Consider the following 23123-nt stretch of genomic DNA (forward strand, 5'->3'; position numbering starts at 1 on the left):
TGGGGGTGTTTAAGGACAGGTTGGACTTAGTGCTTAGGGACATGGTTTAGTGGGCAACCTTGGTGGTAGGGGGACAGCTGGACCAGATGATCTTGGAGGTCTTTTCCAGCGTTAATGATTCTATGTTATGAAATATTTTTTTCTCAAGAGACAAGCTAAAGTTAATTCATAGGAATTTTCTGTTGTGAAAGGTATGTTTGTTAAAGATGTAGAAGAAGAAGTGACAGGACACCAAATTTGTAACTGGGAAAATTTAGTCTCTTTTGCATACTCACTTTTTGATGCATATAAATAAGTGATTTGTCTGACAGAGTTTCCTGGCCTGCACTGACTTGAGAATAGTCAGCATTTGTATTTATATGTTGTGATATATATCACTTTCATGCCTATGAAATGTGATATTGTGATTTCACTTTCTATCAGATGACCTAATCAGAATGAAAGAATTAATGTCAATCGATTGAAAGAAACTTCAGTGAAAAAAAATTCAGACAAATATATAACTGAGTTAAATTTAAACTATATCATCAAATATTAATTATTAAAAAAGAAATGTCCAGGGCAAAAGATAGAGAGTTTTCTGTCTTGAAAAAAAAAATGTGTAAGCTTAAATAATAGTACTTAGATTATGTATTGAAATAAATATTCTAAATATCTAGAAAAAAGCATGAGAAAAAAAGATGCCTTTTGTTGAAGATTAATTTCCAAATGAAACAGTTTTTATTCTAACTCTTGAACAGTTTTTATATACATTTATATATATATATATATACTCAAAGGAAAATTTAGTGGAGAAGGATGTTTCCATTTAAGAGGGAGATAAAAGAACTTGTGTACATTTCTGATAGAAATAATTCAATGTGCTGGTATCAGATTGGGGGCAAAAACTTTCTCAACCATGGTGTCTGGGATATTTAAAGTAATATTTTAGTAACATCGAAATGCAATGGCAGATATATCTAATTTATTGTTTATATTTAGGATGTGAATTTGGGCAAGTCATATAGCATTTTTATCTTTATAGCATAAATGTTTAGTTAATTAAAAAAAAAGGTACAATTAATAGTAGTCTGATTCACAGATTCACGATCTTCTAAAATATTTAGTTACTGATCAAAATGTTATCCTCTACAACTTCTGCTTATCTTTTAATCTTTATTTCTTAGTGTCCAGAATAAGTGTTCTCCAGAAATGGTATGTATAGTATGATCTTAGACCGGATCAAAAGTGCATGTCAGTGCTGATGTATAATTGTCTTTTTGCTTTTTTCAGAAGCAGCACAACTCCACATTTGCTATGTCCATTCATGCTTATAGTATTAATTAAAACAAAAACTAAAACAAAACCAAAACTTTCTTTTATTTTTTTTCCCCCATAACAGTCAGCGTTGCTTGTATCCAGTCTCCAAATAAAGATTTCCACAAGGTAATGATTACATTTGAAAACATAGCAATAAGCCATGCTTAGTGACCTTTTCAATTTCCAATTACAAAACTGTCCATTTTTGCAGCGTTTTCATTTACTTTTCTTATTTTTTGCTTCTGTTCATTCATCAATCAATTAAAACTGCAAATTTTTTTTTATTATTTTATTTTTTTCCGGCAATAAATTAACTGTAATGCTTACAATCCTCCTGGCACATATTCCTTTGCTGAGAATAGACTGGATGTTTAAACTGACAGAGCCAAGCTCTCCCATGAGTTTAACTGTGAAGCTGTTAACAACCCACCATCTCCATCCTCTCTTTCCTCTTATTCAAAGTAACCAAATCCAAATCAGGGGCTATTTATTGTTTAGTAAAGCTCTACTTGAGCTGTACCCAAAAACCAAGACAGATATGGAGCCTAAACTTAGAAATGTAGGTATCTAAAATATCATCATCATATATAGCTTTTATTTCAGACTTTCACATGTTAAACAAGGCTTCTTTGTTTTGTGGGGGAAAGGTAATGAAATGACAACTGAGGTTCAGTTTTCTTCGGTTATAATACCTGTGGTGTTATTCTGATCTTTTTGTTCTGCTGTAGAGCATACTCCTTTCTTAGGAGGAAATCCCAGGTGTGGATCTGTGTGCATGGGTTATCAGTCTGTAAAATTTTGTGATAATATAATAATCTCACTCCCTGATAACTTTTTTTTTTTCATGTATCTGTCATTGAATTTGGATTACGTAGGGGATCAAAAGTTTTGTTACAATAATCTAAAATATAATCAAATGTCATTATTCAGAACAGAAGATAAATAAAAGCCAAATTTAGGAAGAAGTTTACCTATTTAGTTAATTGACAAAAGTTATTCTTTGATTTACTACTTGAATAATCATGCTAGAATCAGTAGAATGCGGTAATATACAACTCTACTTGCATTGCTACATTATTTTGGCAATCAAGAACAGATCTTCAGCTGCTGTTTTAACTACATTCAAAATGTTACCCTTAATTTTGAGACTAAATCACTTTATTTTTCTGATTATTTGATACTTTACAGTGTTTTTGTTGTTGTTTGCTCTAATATGTTTCAAGAAATTCTTTTGAAGTATTTCCTATGCAGAAAGACAGTCACTTCATTAATAAATGCTTAGGAAACTTGAGCATTTTATTCCATACAATAGAATTTATGTAATAATATATTTCCCTTTTTAATGACAGTATTTTGCCTTTATATTTACTAGATCATGTAATTTCTAGATAGACCTGAGAATGGTGGCTTCAGTTATCTGAAATGTATTGTAATAACTCAAGTGAGGAAAGTTTAAAATTTGAATCATTGTTTCTGATCTCGGTGCCTCTTTCTTAGTTTTCCCTTTTAGTTCTTCTTTGGTTTCTTTGAATGTTCTTTTACCATGACACTGCCTTCACCATATGATTTTTTTTATTATTATTTTTTTCATTCTGACACTTCTTTCCAAGTGAGTACTCATTAGAAATGTTATTGCTGTTGTGTTGGTCTGTTTCTAAAAAAGTTTAGAAAATTTAGTTATTTTGCCAAATAAGCTTTCTCTTCCCCTTTTTCTGGTGGTTCAATAAGATAATGAGATCTTTTCCATTCCCTTCTCTTCCCCTTCCTTCCCTCTCCTTACTTTTCCTTCCCTTCCTCTTTATAAAGCTCTAGTCTATATATACTTATATATATATATATATATATGTATATTCATAGAATCGTTGAATGGCTTGGTTTGGAAGGGACCTTAAAGACCATCTAGTTCCAACCCCCCTGTCATGGACACGGATGCCACCCACTAGACCAGGTTGCCCAAGGTCTTGCCCAGCCTGGTCTTGAACACCTCCAGGGATGGGGCATCCACAACCTCTCTGGGCAACCTGTTCCAGTGCCTCACCAGCCTCTGAGTGAAGAATTTCCACCAAACTTCTAATCTAAACCTCCCCTCTTTTAGTTTAAAACCATTTCCCCTTGTCATATCATTATCTGCCTGAGTAAAAGTGTTTTTTTTTGATTGTTTGTTTGTTTGTTTTTATAAGACCCCTTTAAGTATTGAAAAGTTGCAATGATGTATCATAACATCCCCATTTCTCAGCCTTTCTTCATAGGACAGGTACTCCAGCCCTCTGATCATCTTTGTGACTCTTCTCTGGACCTACTCAGATAGGTCCTCGTTCTACTTGTGATGGGGGCACCAGATCTGAATGGAGTACTCTAGGTGTGACCTGTGGGCCACTCCTCTGTTGATGCAGTCCAAGACGCAGTTGGCTTTCTGGGCTGCAAATGTGCACTGCTGGCTCATGTCAAGACCTCTTGTCCAAGTCCCTTTGGATAGCATCCCTTTACTCTGTTGCATCAGCTGCACTGCTTAGCTTGGTGTCATCTGCAAACTTGCTGAGAATGCACTCAATCCCATTGTTGATTGTTTTTGAGAAACAGTGCTGGTCCCAGGATAGACCCCTGAGGACATCACTTAGCACCAGCTTCTACCTGGACACAGAGGCATTGACCACAACTCTGGGTGCAGCCTTTAAGCCAATTCCTTATCTATTGAATGGTCCATCCTTCAGATCCATCTCTTTCAAATTGGAGATCAGGATGTTGTGTGAGACCATGTCAAAGGCCTAAGTCCAGGTAGATAACATCAGTCGGTCTTCCCTTGTCAGCAGAAGTGCAACAGAAGACTGAAACCATGGATCTAGTGTGAAAAATAGTAAACCTATAAATGCTTCGGATCATAAAAGAACAGAAATATGTAGTCATGTGTGACAGATGCTTCTTTCTCTGTTATCGTAATGTGCCAGGAAATACTTTCTGAGTCACAGAGCCCTAGTTTTGATCAAATTCCTACCAGTCCGATTTACTCTGTGTTATGTATTAACCAAACTTTACCTCAGTCTATTTATAATGCCCCAAAGTGATATGTCTTCTCTAGTAAGATTATTCCAGTTTTTCTACTCTTTATTCCATTTTTCTGAAATTCTGTGCTTAATTTTCTGTTCTTAATTTAGTGAAGTGGAGATAACTGAGGATTACCTTTAGCTGTATCAATATTTAAAATGGAAATGATAGCTTTTAAGCCAAGGCTTTGTGGTTACACAAATATTTCAAACAATCAAATCAACATGGCTGCTCATAGGATCCTGATCAGTTGTAAGATGCTGTAATCAGAGTTCACAGTGAATACAAGTGAAGGGTAATATTCTTTATTTTCAATATTATTTTATTATTAATGTGAAAAATCATTCTGTGTTTAGTCCGTAGACAAAATCAAACTTATTTCATAGTCAGTTTATCTCATGACAGTGATAAAAGATACTACATGTTATGTGCTACTGTTCTATGAGTGAATTTTAGGAACCAAATTACCTGGAAATTGAGTGTTTTTTTTTTGTTTTGTTTTGTTTTGTTTTGTTTTTTATATATATATATAATAATTCAGAAAATGAACCTGCAGCTTTATTTAAAGATTCTGCAGCTTCAATTTCTGACCTGTTACAAAAACATACTCAGTTTTTCACAGAACATTACAGGCATTTATTTATTTATTTATTTTTTCTCTAGAAATGTAGTTTAGAAAGAACATCACAACGTCTACTGGGATTAATATTAATGAAACAGATTTCCTGTCATTAAAAATTTTTCCCCAGCTAGTGAAAGGTAAGGAAATTTAGGTGAGCATCTCTGGAGAAAAGCTTTAAGAAATAAATTGGGGAAAAAAAAATCATTGTTTGCAGCAAAACTGCATTTGCACTTTGGCTGATGACATTTTATTTACTCTTCAACTTGGAAGTCTAAGTCACACCAGCCTTCAAAAAGGGCAAGAAGGAGGATCCAGGCAACTACAGGCCAATCAGTCTCATCTCCATCTCTGGAAAGGTGATGGAACAGCTCATCCTGGAGGTCATCTCCAAGCATGTGGAGGATAAGTTGGTGATCAGGAGCAGTCAGCATGGATTCACTAAGGGGAAATCATACTTAACATATTTGATAGCCTTCTATGATGAGATCACCAGCAGGGTGGATGAGGGAAGACAATGAATGCAGTCTACCTTGACTTCAGCAAGGCTTTTGACACTGTCTCCCATAACATCCTCATAGACGAGCTCAGGAAGCGTGGGCTAGATGAGTGGACAGTGAAGTGGAGTCATAATTGGCTGGATGGCAGAGCTCAGAGTGTTGTGCTTAGTGGTGCAGTCTATTTGGAATCCTGTAGCTAGTGGTGTCCTCCAGGGGTCAGTACTGGGTCCAGTGTTCAATTTACTCACCAAAGACCTGACTGATGGAAGGAAGTGCACCCTTAGCAAGTCTGCTGACAGCACAAAGCTCAGAGGAATGGCTGGTACACCAGAGGGCGGTGTTGCCATTCATAGTGAACTCGATAGGCTGGAGGGACGGGCTGAGAGGAACCTTCAACAAAGGCAAGTTCAGGGTCCCGTACCTAGGGAGGAATAACCTCAAGCACCAGTACAGGGTGGGGGCTGACCTGCTGGAGAGCAGCTCTGTGGGGAGGGACCTGGGGGGTCGTGGTGGACAGCAGGCTGACCATGAGTCAGCAATGTGCCCTTGTGGCCAAAAAGTATCCTGGGGTGCATTCAGAAGAGTGTTGCTAGCAGGTCAAGGGAGGTGATCCTGCCCCTCTACTCAGCCCTGGTGAGGCCACACCTGGAGTATTGTGTCCAGTTCTGGGTCCTCCAGTACAAGAGGGACGTAGAACTACTGGAGCGAGTCCAGAAGAGGGCTGATTGATGATTAGAGGACTGGAGCTCGTGTTGCATGACAGGCTGAGAGAACCGGGCCTGTTTAGCCTAGAAAAGAGAAGACTGAGGGGAGACCCCATCAATGTGTATAAATATCTGAGGGGAGTGTGTCGAGACGATAGAGCCAGTCTCTTTTTAGTTCTGCCCAGCAACAGGACACAAAATGAAGCACAGGAAGTTCCAGCTGAATATGAAAGGGCAATTCTTTACTGTGAGGGTGACAGAGTACTGGAACAGGTTGCCCGGAGAGGTTGTGGAATCTCCTTCTCTGGAGATATTCAAAACCCACCTGGATGCCATCCTGTGCAACATCCTGTAGGTGATCCTGCTTGGCGGGGGGTTGGACTAGATGATTTTCAGAAGTCCCTTCCAACTTCAGCCATTCTGTGATTCTGTAAAATCCTGTGGCTTTTTTTTTTTTTTTTCCTGATTATTTTGGGGAAGATAATTTTCAGATTTATAAAATGGGCTTTGGGTATGTGAATGTTAGACTGATAATATTTTTTTCTTTTTTTTTTTTTTAAGAAAAAAATGGGTAGAAAATCAAAAGTGGGGAATATGGAACTTATTCCATTAAACTCCAACAATTATTTATATATATGTGCGTATGTATATGTATAAAGAAACAAAACAGGTGAAAATAAAAATCATAGCTGTCACAACATAGACAACAAAACAACAGCAGCAAAGCACTTGTATTCAACTTCAGGAAAAAAGAAATCCGAAATAAACAGCTCAATCCTGACAACTAAAATTGCTATTGCTTATCTGTGATGCTTTATTTGTATTCTCAGTTTCAGTGAACTTTTGCATTTTATTTTTACCTGTTGTGCAGGCATAAAAAATCTAATCAGCTGAGTAAGAAAAAATGAAACAAAAAGTAATACAGACCCAGAAAACATTAAAAAAAAAACACTGACAAGTAATCCAGTGCTCTGAGGATAAATTGAAATCTGCTAATCACAAGTTTTTACACCTGATCGGATGTATAGTGTTAAAAAGATGAGGAACTTATGCAAGTCAAGGCTTTCATGCATTTTCTTTCTGCTTCCAGTCATTTTTCTAGCTGGTCTTTCAAGTTTACAATTGTGCTCAAAGTTCCACATCAATTTAAAGCAAAACCAAGAACTCCTATTTTCACTAGACTAGATGATGCCATAGGCCTGATTCTGGTTTAGATTAGCGAACTCAATGAGCCCTTTTAGATGGCTGGGAATGGGTGCACTATCTAACCGCATCCCAGTTTTGCACTGAAGTGAGATGCAAGCAAGTACAAACTCCCTTCTTTGCCCAGTATCTCGAATAGAAAATAAACATGAGTGGCTACCCAAGGCAGAAGGTCAGCATTGTACCAAACAGAGTGACTTTTGGACAGTAGGTATAAACTATATTTTTGACCAGTGGTGCACTATGAAAATAAATCTCCTTACTGATTCTAACAGCTTTTCTGCAGCAGATTCAGAAGATCCCATTACATCTCACCAAGTTGCTTCACCTATCATTTCTTAGCTTTGCTAATAATTTGCAATGTGTATTACTTACTAATTCAGCTGTGTTTTCCACTTTGTCTAGTTTACAAGCAATGTTTGGATTATTATCTAGTATAAAATAACTTCATGAATTATGGTCATGCTACTGTGATTTACTGTGATATACTATGATGTTCATAAGATGACCGTGAAAGTAAATATATCTCACTTACTAATTGTTTGTTTTGTGTTTGTTTATTTGCTTTTTTTTTTTGGAGGAGGAGGAGGTGGAGGGGGGGGCTTAATAGTCAAGAATTATATGCAAAAAAGGTTATCTAAACTTAAAGTAAAAAATAAATATCTGAAAGATTAAAAGTGAAATTGGTGCATTTCACAAGTAGCTTTACTGCTACAAAATGTTGGTATTATGTACATTTTAACTTTTGCCACTTGGCTAGAAATTTTTCATGTTTTGTAAAGAAGTGGTATCAGAATCCTTATTTATACTCTAGAATCAAGATCTGCTATTGCCTGAGTACATGTGTCTGTGCATGGAAGACGTAGAATGTCCATGTACATTGTTTACATATATGTGCCCCTAGGAAATATGTGACCTCTACATTTTCCTTGGGCACTCATATAGGTAAGGTGCTGGCCTAGTGAGTGTTCTTTAATGTATTTTATGAGGAAAAAAAAGCGCAAAACAAAACAAAACAAAAAATCCAACTTTTTATAATAAAAATTCCCAGCACTACAATTTATTTTGGCCCAAGGCGATTATAATAGCAAAAATTTTCCAGATGCGTTTCCCTGAAACTTTTATTTTGTGCCACTCCTTTTGTGAAGTTTGAGGAGAAAGCTGTATAGGAAGAAAAAACAAATAGATTTTAAGGGAGGAAAAAAATAAAATGAACATATTTAAAATGTTAAAAAAAATTAAAAAGTCATGTAGGTGAAAAACCATTCTTTCTTTGCATTTTCAGTAGAAGAGGGAATTATTACTTTTTTTCAGAAAGAAAAAAAAAAGTCCTTGCATATATTTAATTGCATGTTCATACAAGACTGAAAAACATACAAACATACAAGATACATACAAGACTGAAAGCAAAGTATGATTTCAACTGAAGCAGAACTCCTGGTGTGCTTCAGCAAACTACACAAACCTTGACACCATGCAGATTTTTCTTCAGGCTTTTGCACATCTAATTTTGATCCTATTTTGACTGGTTTATATACCTCTGCTTAAGGCTACCCTCTCTATTACATTCCGTGAACAACTGTGATACTTCTATTCAGTGATAAGAAAAAATACTCTCTTATGTTTTTAACATATTCTGGAAATATAATAAAGGAGATAACTGTTTAGAACAGTGTGAACCTCTTTCACAAAATGTAAATTATAAATCTCCATCCAATGGACTAATCACAATGCATTAAGCATCTTTTCTGATAAGCAGGAAAATTGCAGAGTGAGATTCAGACAGATATGATTAACTGAATGCAGAAAACTGTGTGTATGGGGGGAGGTACTATTTCTAAAGAGGCTCTAATCACAGGGTTTTAAAAGAAATCCTTTTTGCAGAGGATTAATTGCACTGTGAAGTACATTTTCCTGATCATCAAAATAATTCTCTTTGTTACATGTGTGGTCTGTTATTATACTAAATAACAGAGTGTGGAAGATATCAGAAAAGAGATCGTGTGTTTTATGATGCCTCTGGATATAAACAGTTTATAAACTACATTTTTGGGGTGAAATTTTAATAAATAACAATATTTTACAAAGTTGTTATTGACTGTAGCTATTAAATTTGACTTAGAACTCGATTCTCTGAAAGTTTGTTCATATAGTTGGAAGATTTTGTTTAGTCATTCTTTTTGAAGAAGCTTTATCCTTTGTATGCGTTTGCACTGCTTGAATTATTTTACAATTAATTTAATGTAAGTTTTTACTTAATTATTAAGGGTACCGTTCAATTATTTCACAGTTAATACAAATTGCACTGATAGAACTTACAATGTGACATATTTGTTACTCAGAGACAGAAGGAACCTTTTTCACATATCATCTTTATCAAGCAGGAGAGGAGTGGCACAGTTACACCTACATTGACCTGTCCAACCCCCCAGAAGCTCATAAAATGAACGTTTATGGCTCTTTCTGTAAGTAGGAATCATTTTCCTTTCAAGCTGTTAGAGAATTTTATGATATAATTCTAACTGAGACCTTCCCCATCAAAATTTACCTGCATATAAATAAGTATGACCCCTGGGAACAGTAGTGTACTACTTTCTAAAAATATTTGATGTTCAGAGACTTCTGGAAAAGCAATAACTCAGACTCAAAAGCAAGCTAACATATATTTTTGTTTAAGTAATGTAGAAACTTTAAATAACAGATTAATATGATAATTTACCAAGCAACTAACATGTATGACTTTTTATTCTCAGTGACCTCCAAAAACTAGGGAAGAATTATTAGAACATAGTCTGATTATAGTGTTATGTGTACAGTATAGATGTGTTTGCATATTTTATGTCAAGTAAGCACTGAATAAAAAGTATAAACAAGTACTGAAACTCAGGAACTTCTCTCCAAAGTCAGTCTCTAATCCAAGACATACTTTTTTCTTTGGTGCATAATGGACATGTCTATACTAGTATCTTAGTTTAGATTTGGAGTGAACTTTTGAAGTGAATTACATGATTGCCTCTGTTTAATGGAATTTGTCTCAGAAAAATTTCAGTCCACATGACCAAAGGAGATTAAATCAGAAATTACACCCTTCACCCCCCTGCCATACACCCACCCTAGATATGAATATAATGTGGAGATTGAGTGCTTACACCAAAAGGATTTGGATCTACAGACCTACTCATTCTGGGCCTCATCAATTTCTAATGTAGTCAGTAACACAACTGTTACCTGAAAGATGGAATATTACTTATTGTTTAGTTTTTAGGCTGTTCTCTACAAAAGGAAAAGAAAGATGTAAATTTGAACAAGCATTGGAAGAGAAGCACCTAAATCTAGGCCTACTGCTTCTCAAGTACTCCATTAACACTAGACGATCTTACCATGAAGATGCTTCATTGCTTCAAAGCAATTTGGACTATACTGTGTTTTAGATACACACATTTCTTCTCTGAATGCCTTCCTTCACGTAGTAATGTAATCAGAAATATGTTAGGAAAATCAAAGGTGTGTTTTCCTCTTCCACAATTTCTGTTATCTTTGTAACTTCAACTTTTTTTTGCCTTGTTCTGAATTTGCCATCTGGAAGTATCATGGCAATGCAATATAATATTCAATAGGTTTACATTTACAGAACAAGGTTTGAAGAAAACCTGTAGGGAAAAAATAATCTATCTCCTGCAAAGAAATGTATGTAACCAATGCCATCTCATTTGGCTGTGTGTTGCAGTGTAATTTATGTGTGATTTTATGGTAAACAATAGAATCATTAATTATTAATAATAATAATAATAAAACAACTTTCACGAATATTTAATCTAGAGTTCATTACTCTATGAACTCTAGAGAGTTGCATCTTTTGTTGTTGTTGTTGTTGCTGCTTGTTTGTTTGTTTTTCATACAGAAGAATTTAATGGCATAATTCTTATGTGGATAAACAACTGAATATGTGGGATTCACCCTTCCCCCAAAACTTTTAGTATTTTTCTTCTCTTCACCCTTCCTTCCTTCTGCAGTTAAATATATTTGGTTTTGTTTTAATTACGTTTTCGTGCAACTAGATGCTTGGCCCAAGAGACTCACCGTTTCTAATTTTCTAATTTCAGTGTTTATATCTTTATTCAGGGTTAACGTTTTTATTGTGGAAGGGTAAAATAAAGAAAGTAATGTTGATGACCTTATATATCAGAAATATCAGAATTTTTTTTATCACTCACTAGTCTGCCATCTTACTTTAAAATGAAGCCTAAAGATACTTAGTAGTCTGATCCATGTGGAAAGTTTAAGTATCTTCAGTACCAAAATCATATCTTCACAGTATCATAAATTTATCTACCTTCCAAATATATGCGTACATATAGTGCATATACAATATGCACAACATATAGTGCATATGCAATAAGAGAGATGCAGTACCACAGATCTATTTTTAATATTGTTATATCATAATCCCTTGAAATCAATTGCTTGAAGAGATGGTAAAAACAAATAATGATAGAAACAAACTGGAACAGAGATCCATCTGCTGAAAATCTTCAGACTTGATAGGGTTGTGGGTTAATATACTGACAAAGACATATCTAGGGTGTTTTTCTCCCTAGTTTTAAAATTACTTTCCTGGTTTCTAATTGCAATTGAGTTCAGAAAGAAGTAGAACTGTTCTATTATTATTGTTTGTATTTTTATGGAGAATGTTATTAGATTTCAAGACATATTGTGCTATAGAACTCAAGCATTGTAGGCTTTGACAAGGCAGAAAAATTCTTAAGATGCATTAACGAAATCAAAGTTGAACACTATAGGCCTAAACTACTGCTAATTTCCTTTTCTGCAGTAAGAAGATGACTGATATCTCATGTCAGCAGAATGAAAGCTTTTGAATCATGAGTAGAATATTGAAAATAAAAATGTGTTAAACTTTCCCATGGGAGATATGTTTCATTATAATAAATTCTTTTGTAGTGGTCTGATTACTGACCTTGTAATTTCAAACTGTAGGTAAAATTATAAACTTGGTTTAAGCAGTCCTTTGAGAACTACCCTAGATGTTTTGAGCCGTTCACTAAGAATTTTCTGGAAACAAATTTCTGAAAGTGGGTAATGACATTAAACAAAGCAAGATAGAATATTAAACAACTAGATGACAGGAAAATGTGGAAGGACTTGCTAAACCATGAGCCATAAACAACTGGGCACCTGTGAAAATCATATCCATTCCCTGGGTCAGTATTTCACATTATTCAGTCTTTTTCTATGATTGTTAGTATTTACTTGAAATGCTATTTGAATAATTAAATTCATTTTGCATAATGCTGGAAGACTGTCATGAAAATGTGGTTAATCTATACCAAAGCAAACCACACTTTCAGTGTTGAGATTCAGGATTCGGACATCTTCTGTACCATTACAGAAATTTTAGCCACAAGGCATTCAATGTCTCTATGAATTAAAAGTTCAACTGATCTCTCATTATTATCATTATTATTATTATTATTATTATTATTATTATTAAATATTATTTAATATTCATAGTATTTACATACTTTGAACATTTATTTATGATAAAAGCTTATCAGAATGACAACACTGTACTCTTACACACTTTTTCAGTGATGAGGGAATATTCAAAGCTTTTGTGCTGTGTTTTTATTATTATTATCATTATTTTATTTATTTTATTATTTTATTATTTTATTTTATTTTATTTAGTAGGCAGCTGATCAAGCAACACATCTGTAATAAGAAACACATGTTCTGAATGCAGCCCTTAGACTTATGTTTTTACAGATATTTATCAACTGTGAGATAAACAGTTTCACATTACACTGAATCGTAGAATCATAGAATGGCTTTGGTTGGAAGGAACCTCACAGATCATTTAGTTCCAACTCCCCTGCTATAGGCAGGGATGCCACCCACTAGCTCAGGTTGCTCAGTGCTTCATCTAACCTGGTTTTAAACACCTCCAGGGATGGGGCATCCACAATCCCTCTGGGCAACCTGTACTCACCACCCTCTGAGTGAAAAATTTCCTCCTAACCTCTAATTTAAATCTCCCCTCTTTTAGTTTAAAACCATTCCTCCTTGTCCTGTCATTATCCGATTGAGTGATAAACTGTCTAAATGACAGAGCTCAAAGTGTTGTAGTGAATGGGGCTACACCTGGCTGGTGGCCAGTCATTGGTGATGTTCCCCACTGCTCAATTGTAGGGCCAGTCCTATTCAACATTTTTATTAATGATCTGGATGCAGGAGTAGAATGCATCCTTAGCAAGTTCAGTGACAATGCTACACTGGGAGGTGTTGACTCTCTGGACGGACGAGAGGCCATTCAGAAGGATCTAGATAGACTGGAGACTGAGGCAATCATCAATGGCATAAAATTTAACAAAGATAAATGCTGGGTGCTGCACCTAGGATGGAGCGATGCGAGACAGGGGTACAGACTGGGAGACAAGTGGCTGGAGAGCAGCTATACAGAAAGGGGTGCAGGTCAACAGCAGCTTCAACATGAGTCTGCAAGTAAAGCAAGGAAAATGCAGTTCAGAAATCCAAAAGCTAATTCAGCCCCTTACCCACAGTTCTAAAAATGACATGGAACTCTTTTAACTAGTGAGAAAGACGACTTACTGTATCTAATTTTATTAGCATGGAAAATAGCCTGAAGAACTGAAAAGCATTATGAATGGGTTCCACATAAAAACAAACAAACAAACAAACAAAACACTACCACCAGCACCAGCAACAAAGAAAAAACTCTTGACAGCTCTTCTCTATTCTGTATACTTAATCCATCAATTATTTGTATTGTACTTGTAGAAGAATATTGATATTTTAAATGTGAATCAGAATATTTGATCAAAACAGAATATGGTGTAATAGCTGTCAGTGACAATAAGCTGAGGCTTAGAAAAGATACATTTTCCTAAAGTAGTAGCTATAGACTCCTTAACAATTCTAAAAATCAGACGTCTGTTTCAGATTTTAATCTATAGACACAGTTTGTCCTATGCCCATATAATAAAGCAAATGGTTTTGCTATCACTATCATTTTCATAAATGATTTTCATGCTCAGTGAAAAACATTATCTTGCCTGGCCAACCACTTTTATGTTCTCATTTACTTGATATTATCATTGACTTTTATCCTGGAATCGTCAGATAAATTACTGTTTCTCTGTAAAACTGTCCTTATCATAGCCTTGAAAAAGGCAAACTCATTCTTGGAATAATATTGCTACTTTATTTCCATACTCTGAAAGAGACAATTGTTAACGTTTTCTACTATAATAACATTAACAGTGGTTTCAATGGCCCATCCATCTTAGTTTGTTTCTTCTTATTCCCATCACTGTTGAAAATAAGCAATCAAAGTTTAATACAATACACAGAAATAACTAAGCAACATCTGAATACTATACTCAAAGACTAAAAATGTACTTGTAAATATATTGATACTGTGTAGTCTAGAGTGAAGCAAAACATTTGATATGAAAACTGATAAGGAATAAGACCATATAGGAATTATACTACTTTGCAGTTGACAAGTAACAGATTCTTAGTCAACAAAACCTTGCTGAAGCATTTTCTTGGGTCTTCAAAAAAAAAAAAAAAAACTTTTAACAGCATTTCTATTATCACATGTAAAATAGAAATCTCGATTTTCTAGATTCTATTTAGAATTTCAGCTTTCAAAATTTTCTTTATAAATTTTGGTACTAGATAATTAGCATAAAAAGACAAGGTAACCACATGAGTAGATTCTCTAGCTTCAAGAAAATATCCTAAATATTAGTAGGTAAGCAAGAAATATAAAGTTGATAAAAGTGCTGCAACCATCAGTTGAAATTTATTTTTACCTAAAACATTACAAGAACTCCTGCTAAATTAAATAATATCTATAAACAATATATGTATATTTGTATATTGAATGAAGACCAGCTAAATGAGAAGTTGAGAAATATAGATGAATGTTGAATTGACTCATGTCAAGTGGTTATCTATAAGATCCGTTCAACAAACTGAAAAGGAATAGTTTGATTCAGAGATATCAAAAGATCTAATTTCAGTATAAAACACTGAAATAAGTTTTGACATTTCTAAATATTTTGGTTTTCTTCTTTTTCTTTTAAAAATCAATCTTAATATAGTCCTGACTGCATATGAGACAGTTTTGTAAATATCAACATAAGAATCAAATGCCAGTTTTTACTAATCTTAGTTCTCTACCTGAGAGATTTTTTAGTCCTGTAATAATGAACAAGAGCACTTGCAGACTGACATAATAAACTTGTGATAAAACTTATGAAAAACTTGAGATAGAGTATATAATATATATATAATATTTTCTTATAAGAATATTATATATAAGAATATATATAATTATATATTTATATTATTTATTTATATTTATATATATTATAAATATAATTATATTATATATAAGAATATATATAAGAATATTCTTATAAGAATATAATATATTCTTACCTCCTGCTCTGCATAACTTTGGGAGTAACCAGCATCTTTTCTCCCTAGGGTCAGTGTGTGGTTGAAGAATACCCTCAATTACCTCAATTTATGCAAATCTTATCAGGTTTACATGCCTGCAGAATACATCCTTAAAATATCACATCATCTGTCTCTTAAATAAAGGAATATTCTTGGTTCTGTAAGCAAAATCATGTTTTTATATTGGCAATAGAAACATTTTTGAAAGTAACCACTGAATCTTATAATAACAATTTTTATCATAATTCAATAATAATAGTAATGTAGAAAATGCTTTAAGGTGTTAAAGAACTTTAAATGCTAACTTCTAAATTTTATCATACTAACAGCTTTGTAAAGTAAAAATACAGTGGTTTGAAGTATATTAATTTCAGTAAGCAAAAAAGAATTGTTTTATTTGTGTAGGAGATTAATTTTTGTGGTGTTTTTTCTATCTCCGGAAGACAAGGTTCATTTCAGGCTATAATGGAAGACGGAAGGCAGTGTTAGAACATCTTACTGTTAAGAGAGGAATAGTTTGTTTAGTATATTCTTTTAGAAATCATAGACTCACAGAATCATTAAGGTTGGAAAAGATCTCCAAGATGATCTGGTCCAGCCATCACCCTACTACCAATGTCACCCACTAAACTATGTCACTAAACAGGTTCAACCTTTCCTTATACAACCCCAGGGACGGTGACTCCACCACTTCCCCAGGCGACTGGTTCCAGTGCCTGACTACTCTTTCTGAAAATAAATGTCTCCAAATTTCTAACCTAAACCTCCCCTGGCGCAACTTGAGGGCATTTCCTCTAGTCTTATCACTAGTTATTTGTGGGAAGAGGTGGACCCCCAGCTCCCCATATCTTTCTTGAACTATCTTCCTTTCTAGGTGTTAAAGCCAAACCGTAACATGGAGAGGAATAATAACAACAACAACAACAACAACAACAACAACAACAACAACAATAATAATAATAATAATAATAATAATAATAATCAGGATCACCAAAACCAAACAGCGCAAAACACAAATTAACAAATAAAAACCATAGAGAATGTAATAAATGTAGACTTTTTTTTTTAAGACATATTTTAAGATCTCTGAGTTTTTAAGAGACTGTGAGTTTCACATCACTGCAGTAGGAAGTAGTTGCATGACTGTATAGTAGATACTCCATCTGAGAGTAAAAATTTATACAAAATACTGAACAGTATGATATGATAACTAATGATAACTATGATAACTAACAGATGATAACTAATGGAAATGATTGGTCAAATATTTATTTTAAGTTGTGACATACACATCCCTTTATTTTTGTTAAATCTGCATTATTTTAAAATTGTTAATATATATCCCTTTTTTGCTAAATATGAAGCTATTCAGACAGTTTTTTTTTTTTTTTTTTTTTTTTTTCCCCGTTAAGCTAAGTCACAATGAAGGACTTCATCAGGGCTCCTTGAGGAAGCTACCTCAAGAGAAATCTGCTGAGAAGACAAACAGATCCAAAGTTGCTCAAGGAAAAGTTTTAGAGGTTGACGGATTAAGATTATGTGAAGAAAATTCACATTGATTCAATTTGTTTAGCAACTTTCTGTGAGTAATGAATCTCAGTGGATTACAATTTCTTCCTCCCATTCTCTCCACCCCCCTCCCCCAATGCTGGAGACTTTTCCAATTATTAACACTGTCTTATTTCCACTGAAACATGTCCAACAGGAAAATTGATCCACTGTATGAATATAGTTCTCTGTATTACAATAGCTTTCTGTGAAAACCATGGATTATTCATATAGTTTTCTCAAATTCACTGACTAAAATAGATCTTGACCCAGCTTTTTTCTTCTTGCACAGATAGATCTTAGAATCATAGAATAATGGAGTGGTTCAGGTTGGAAGGGACCTTAAAGATCATTTAGTTCCAACCCCCCTGTCATGGACAAGGATTCCACCCGCTAGATAAGGTTGCTCAGAGCCTCATGCAACCTGGTCTTCCTTTCAGGTAGTTGTAGAGAGCAGTAAGGTCTCCCCTGAGCCTCCTCTTCCCCAGTTCCCTCAGCTGCTCCTCCTAGGATTTGTGTTCCAGGTCCTTCACCAGCTTCTCACATTTCTTCTTCTTTCTTATCTGCACAATTAATTTATTAAGACCAAAACGTTTATAGAAGAAGGATATCATAACAAAGAACATTGCAGTTTATTGCATTTTTTTATTCTCACAATTTTTTTCAGCGTGACAGAAATGTTATTTAATCCTCATAATTTATGCTGAATCTTGTTTGTTTGCTTGTGTTAGTGGGAGGTCAGAAAAAAAGGTGTTTGTAAACATCCAAGTAGCTAAAAGGCTGCAAATTTTAACGCCCAGAAAAACTTACAGTAAAATTTCATACTTGAAATCTTGGTTTGGTCTGGTCTTATTGTCTGTTTCAGTAGACCTACGATGAGTTGGTATTTTCCAAGGTGCTGAGTACGCAAATAACCCCTTAACTTTTAATCGATTACCTGCACCTTGTTTCTAAATGATAATCACTATTCAGGAGTTTCAGATTAATTTATGGAAAACTGTAGCTCAAAATCAGTGTACCCTTCCAAACTTTTCCTTTATGTCAACCAACATGACATTATGTTTACAGGTACCTTTTTCTACGTAATCTGCATTTTGTCTTATGTTGGTTCTAGTTGTCTGATGTCTTTCAACACTCTACAACTTGAAGTAACCTGAATTAAATTTTTGCCACCTTCCTGAGAGATGATCTCTGTTTATGCCATCTCCATCTGTCCTCACATAGTTCCTGCACCTGTCTCTTCACGTCCTGATCGAATTCCAAACTGAACAAAAGCAAAAAATGAATAATAAAACCTGAAATGAAAACACAATTGAATGCACATATTATTAAACAAAATAAGAAACTTTTTGATGAATTTGAATTCAGATGCTTCTTAGATATTTCATCTATGTGGCACTTAAATAACTGAAAAGTGTAAAGATTTACAATTTATATTTTCTTCCATCCTATACAAAACCACACAAGGTGGTTGGCCCTAATCTTATAATGAACTTATAATATTTTTTTTTTCTTTCTGATTATTTATGTTTAAATATTATAAATATCTATTTTGTTGATGTTTTGTGTGAGCCAATGACGAATTAGCTTTTGAAGTGGATGTAAAGATCTGAACAACATAATTAATTGAATATTCTTGTAGGTCAGAAAATGCTGACACAGCTTTACATATCATCAGAAATTCTTTATCAGACCTTTGCAAGTTCTATTTAGACGTTTATAACTTCTTTTTGGTTTCTAAGAAAAGAAGTCGAAGTTATATATTGAATTACAGTTAGAACAGAGTTCAGATTATCTGGTTTGATACTTTGGATTTTTAAAGTTGAGATGATTCTGCCTTATAACTTTAAGTTCTCTTGAAAGGAATGCCTACCTGTACTTTGTCAGCCAAAAGTAAAGTTGGTGTTTCATATTAATATTTCCAATTTTCATGCATTTGTCAATTCAATTAGTTAATTTCTCTTTACATTGTAGATGATACGAAGTATCATCTTAAGGTGGATCTCTGTCTTGCACATGCTAATCTTGTTTTCATATTGTTGTGGTTTTTTCTTCCATTGATGAGAGAATCTTTCAGCATCTTTAGAATACTCAGATCAACAATGCCTTCTCCTCCACGTGTTTTCTTGACACATTATCTTTTAATGTCATTCATACACAATTTCATGCTTTTTTTTTCTTATCCTGAAAGATTAAATGAAAGCTATCTCATAACTTCTGAATTATTGACTTCACAATTTCCTATCCCCCGATTACTTCTCCTCTTGATGTCTGAGAATGCTTTTCACTCCTCTTAATAATTTAGTGTTACTTCCAGCAAGATATTTTTCTTTTTTTTTTTTTTCCAAACTTTTTCTAAACTAATTTCCAGAAGATATCCATTCTGTGCTTGGTGAGGAAATCTGGAGGTGATAGGCAATCAGTTGTATGTCTTTGCAGCCTGACTGACTGGAGTTCTGCTAGTTGCTTCTAAAAGAATGCCTTACCAGAGCTGGCTGCTAGAGCACCACATGGACAGGAGTCTTAAGGGATAACCCTCCTTCTCTCTGACATTCAGAGGCTGTACAACAACACAACACCTAGCACTTACTCCTTTAGATTTGTAAGAAAATCCCTCTGTCTTTCCACTAACAATCCTAGTCTAATCTAGAGCAATCCTTTCATGGGTGTAGTTCTTTAAAATAACGCAACTTGATCTTGTCAATAGTTTGTCTGAATAACAACAGCAACAACGACAAGAAAAAAGGTGAACAGCTGGATAGTGTGATTGCATTTTCTCTTTTATTTTCCACTGTTTAATAAATGGAGAAGCGATCAAATCACTGAATTGCATAATACTTCTGTTATGTTTTCAAAATTAGAATAAAACCTCTTTTGTGTGTCAGGAATATTAAGAATGGAGAAGAAAAGAAGTGCAGCTTTTAGTAGGTCCACAATAATGGTAATAGTTTTTTTTAAGAATTAGTCTGACATTAATTATAATACAAATATATGGCACTTATTCTTCAAATTGTATTTGTTTGGAGCTTTTATTGGACTCAGTTTTGTTCAATTCTACAGTTATTTACCCTCACCTCTCAAAATACCATTTTTCTTATTCTTAATTTAAAGAAGATGTGTACAACCTGTTCTTTTCGTTAAAATGGATCATGATATCACATTCGTTACTAGGCTGTGGTCAAACCATTCAGCATGTTGCAGTTTTGAATGAACAGAAAGTTTATCTCTGTCAGACTGACATCTGAATATATTAAAGAAAGACTTTTTATGTGTCTTTACATTATAACTGCACAGACAGCAGGTAAATGAAATAGTGCCTAAAGTTTTAGAAATGAAATGTAGATGATAAATATAACTCCACCCTATTTAATAAAGTATAGCATGCATAATAGCAAAAGAAAATTAAAATGTGAAGAGATTTTCTTTATATGGAAAAAAATAATTTAATTAATGTAATGTTCATCTGAATGTTAGGCCTCATCTTAAGTTAGGCCTTATCTTTGAGTTATGCATGCAAACACACGAACACATTTCAAATCAAATTTACATTTCAACTTTTTAAACTTAAAATTACTAACAAGACATAAAGCGTTTCAGACATGTCTTTGATGGATATTAGTATAAGCTTCCACTCAGAAATGAACATTAAAAAACTGACATAATGGAAGAGTATTAGGTGATCCTTAGCTTCCTGATTAGCAATTTTAATTATTTATTTATTTTTAAGAAAATTCAATAAAGCAAGGATAGAACAGTGGGAATGACACTGCTTACAAAACAGTATAAAAATACAAACATTAATTTCATAAATATTAGGTCATTTGCATGCAAACTGATCACACTGCAAGCTTACCTCATTATTGTCTCAAGCCTGTGATTTACGTGTCTTTTGAAGATCCCATTAAGTTTAATAAGATAACTGCTGTCATTGTACATTATACATATGTGACCACTACATGGTTTCTGCATTATATTGAACTGTTTTTTGTTATGTTCTAACACATTCTTCTTAATTTGCTCTGCTTGAAATAAAATATGTGACAGCAAGTCACAGACGTTTTTTTAAATGTCTACTGGATATTTTCTTTTCTTTCTTGTTATTTTTTATCTTTTCAAAATGGGCATTTAATTAACCATTATCAGCAGTTGTGCTTTTCACTGATATTTAATTGACTTAAATATTTTAAATTAAAATATTCTTTCATCCACACAGATTATATACTGTTTGTCCAATCAATAATATAATACTTCAATATATAAGACTGTGGTGGTTTTACTCGAGTGGACAGCCGAGGTCCACCACGGCCGCTCTCTCACTCCCCCTCCTCAAAGAGGAACGGGGAAAAAATGCAATGAAAAGGGCTCAAGGGTTGAGATAAGGACAGGGAGATCGCACAGTAATTATCGTGACAGGCAAAACAGACTCAGCATAGGGAGACAGTAAGATTTATTGCCTATTACTAACAAGCTAGAGAAGCAAGAAACAAAGGAAAGAAACCAAAAGCACCTTCCCCCCCATCCACCCTCTTCCACCTCCTCCCCCCGAGCGATGCAGGGGAACGGGGGAACGGGGGTTATGGTCAGTCTATAGCGCTTCTTCTCTGCCGCTCCTTCTCGGTCACTCTCGTCCCCTGTGCTGTGGGGTCCCTCCCATGGGACGCAGTCCTTGGTGAACTGATCCGGTGTGGGCTGCCCACAGGCAGCAGCTCTTCAAGAACTGCTCCAGATATGGGTCTGTACCACGGGGTCCATCCCTCAGGAGCAAACTGCTCCAACCTGGATCCCCCACGGGCAGCAGCTCCTGCCAGGTCTCCTGCTCCTGTGTGGTCTCCTCTCCACGGGCTACAGGTTCGGCCTGGAATCTACTCCGGCAGGGGTCTTCCACAGGCCACAGTCTCCGTCGGTGCAGGTCCACCTGCTCCACCGTGGTCTCCTCCACGGGCTGCAGTGTGGAACCCTGCTCCACCGTGGTACTCCATGGGCTGCAGGGGGACAGCCTGCTTCACCATGGTCCTCACCACAGGCCGCAGGAGACTTTTGCTCCGGCGCCTGGAGCACCTCTCCCCCTCCTTCTTCACTGACCTTGGTGCCTGCAAGGCTGTTCCTCACTCCTCTCACTCTCCCAGCTGCTGTATGGCACAGCGTTTTTTTTTTTTTGTTTTGTTTTTTTTTTCCCCTCTCTTAAATGTGTTCTCACAGAGGTGCAAAACAACATCACTTATTGGCTCAGCTCTGGTCAGCAGTGGGGCCCTTACTAAACATGGGGCAGCTTCTAGATCCTTCTCACAGAAGCCACCCCTATGGACCCCTGCTACGAAAACCTTGCCACGTAAACCCACTACAAAGACAAAGACTTTTTTCTACATCACCTCATACCAAAGCCATCAGATCTTGCACAAATTACTAGTCTGATTACCAGATGCACATGCGTTTTAGATGACCCTTAAATCTTGGGCCCTGGAATCACTCAGAGGCCAAACAGCGCTGGGGCAGAGATTCAAGATTTTCTGGTTGCTCTGTAATGAAGAAAAAAAAAAAAAAAGAGAGACCTTCACAGGATATCCAACAATTTTCCTCATGTTGATATCATGAACAGTGAAAGAAAATGGAATTTAGGAAGAAGGGAGACAAACTGTCCTGATTTAAAAGGTTCATAATCTCTCAGCATCCTTTCAACCCTTGTCCAATCTACCAGAGAAC

This window comes from Cygnus atratus, chromosome 1, assembly GCF_013377495.2.
Source record: "Cygnus atratus isolate AKBS03 ecotype Queensland, Australia chromosome 1, CAtr_DNAZoo_HiC_assembly, whole genome shotgun sequence".
Classification (NCBI taxonomy): Eukaryota; Metazoa; Chordata; class Aves; order Anseriformes; family Anatidae; genus Cygnus; species Cygnus atratus.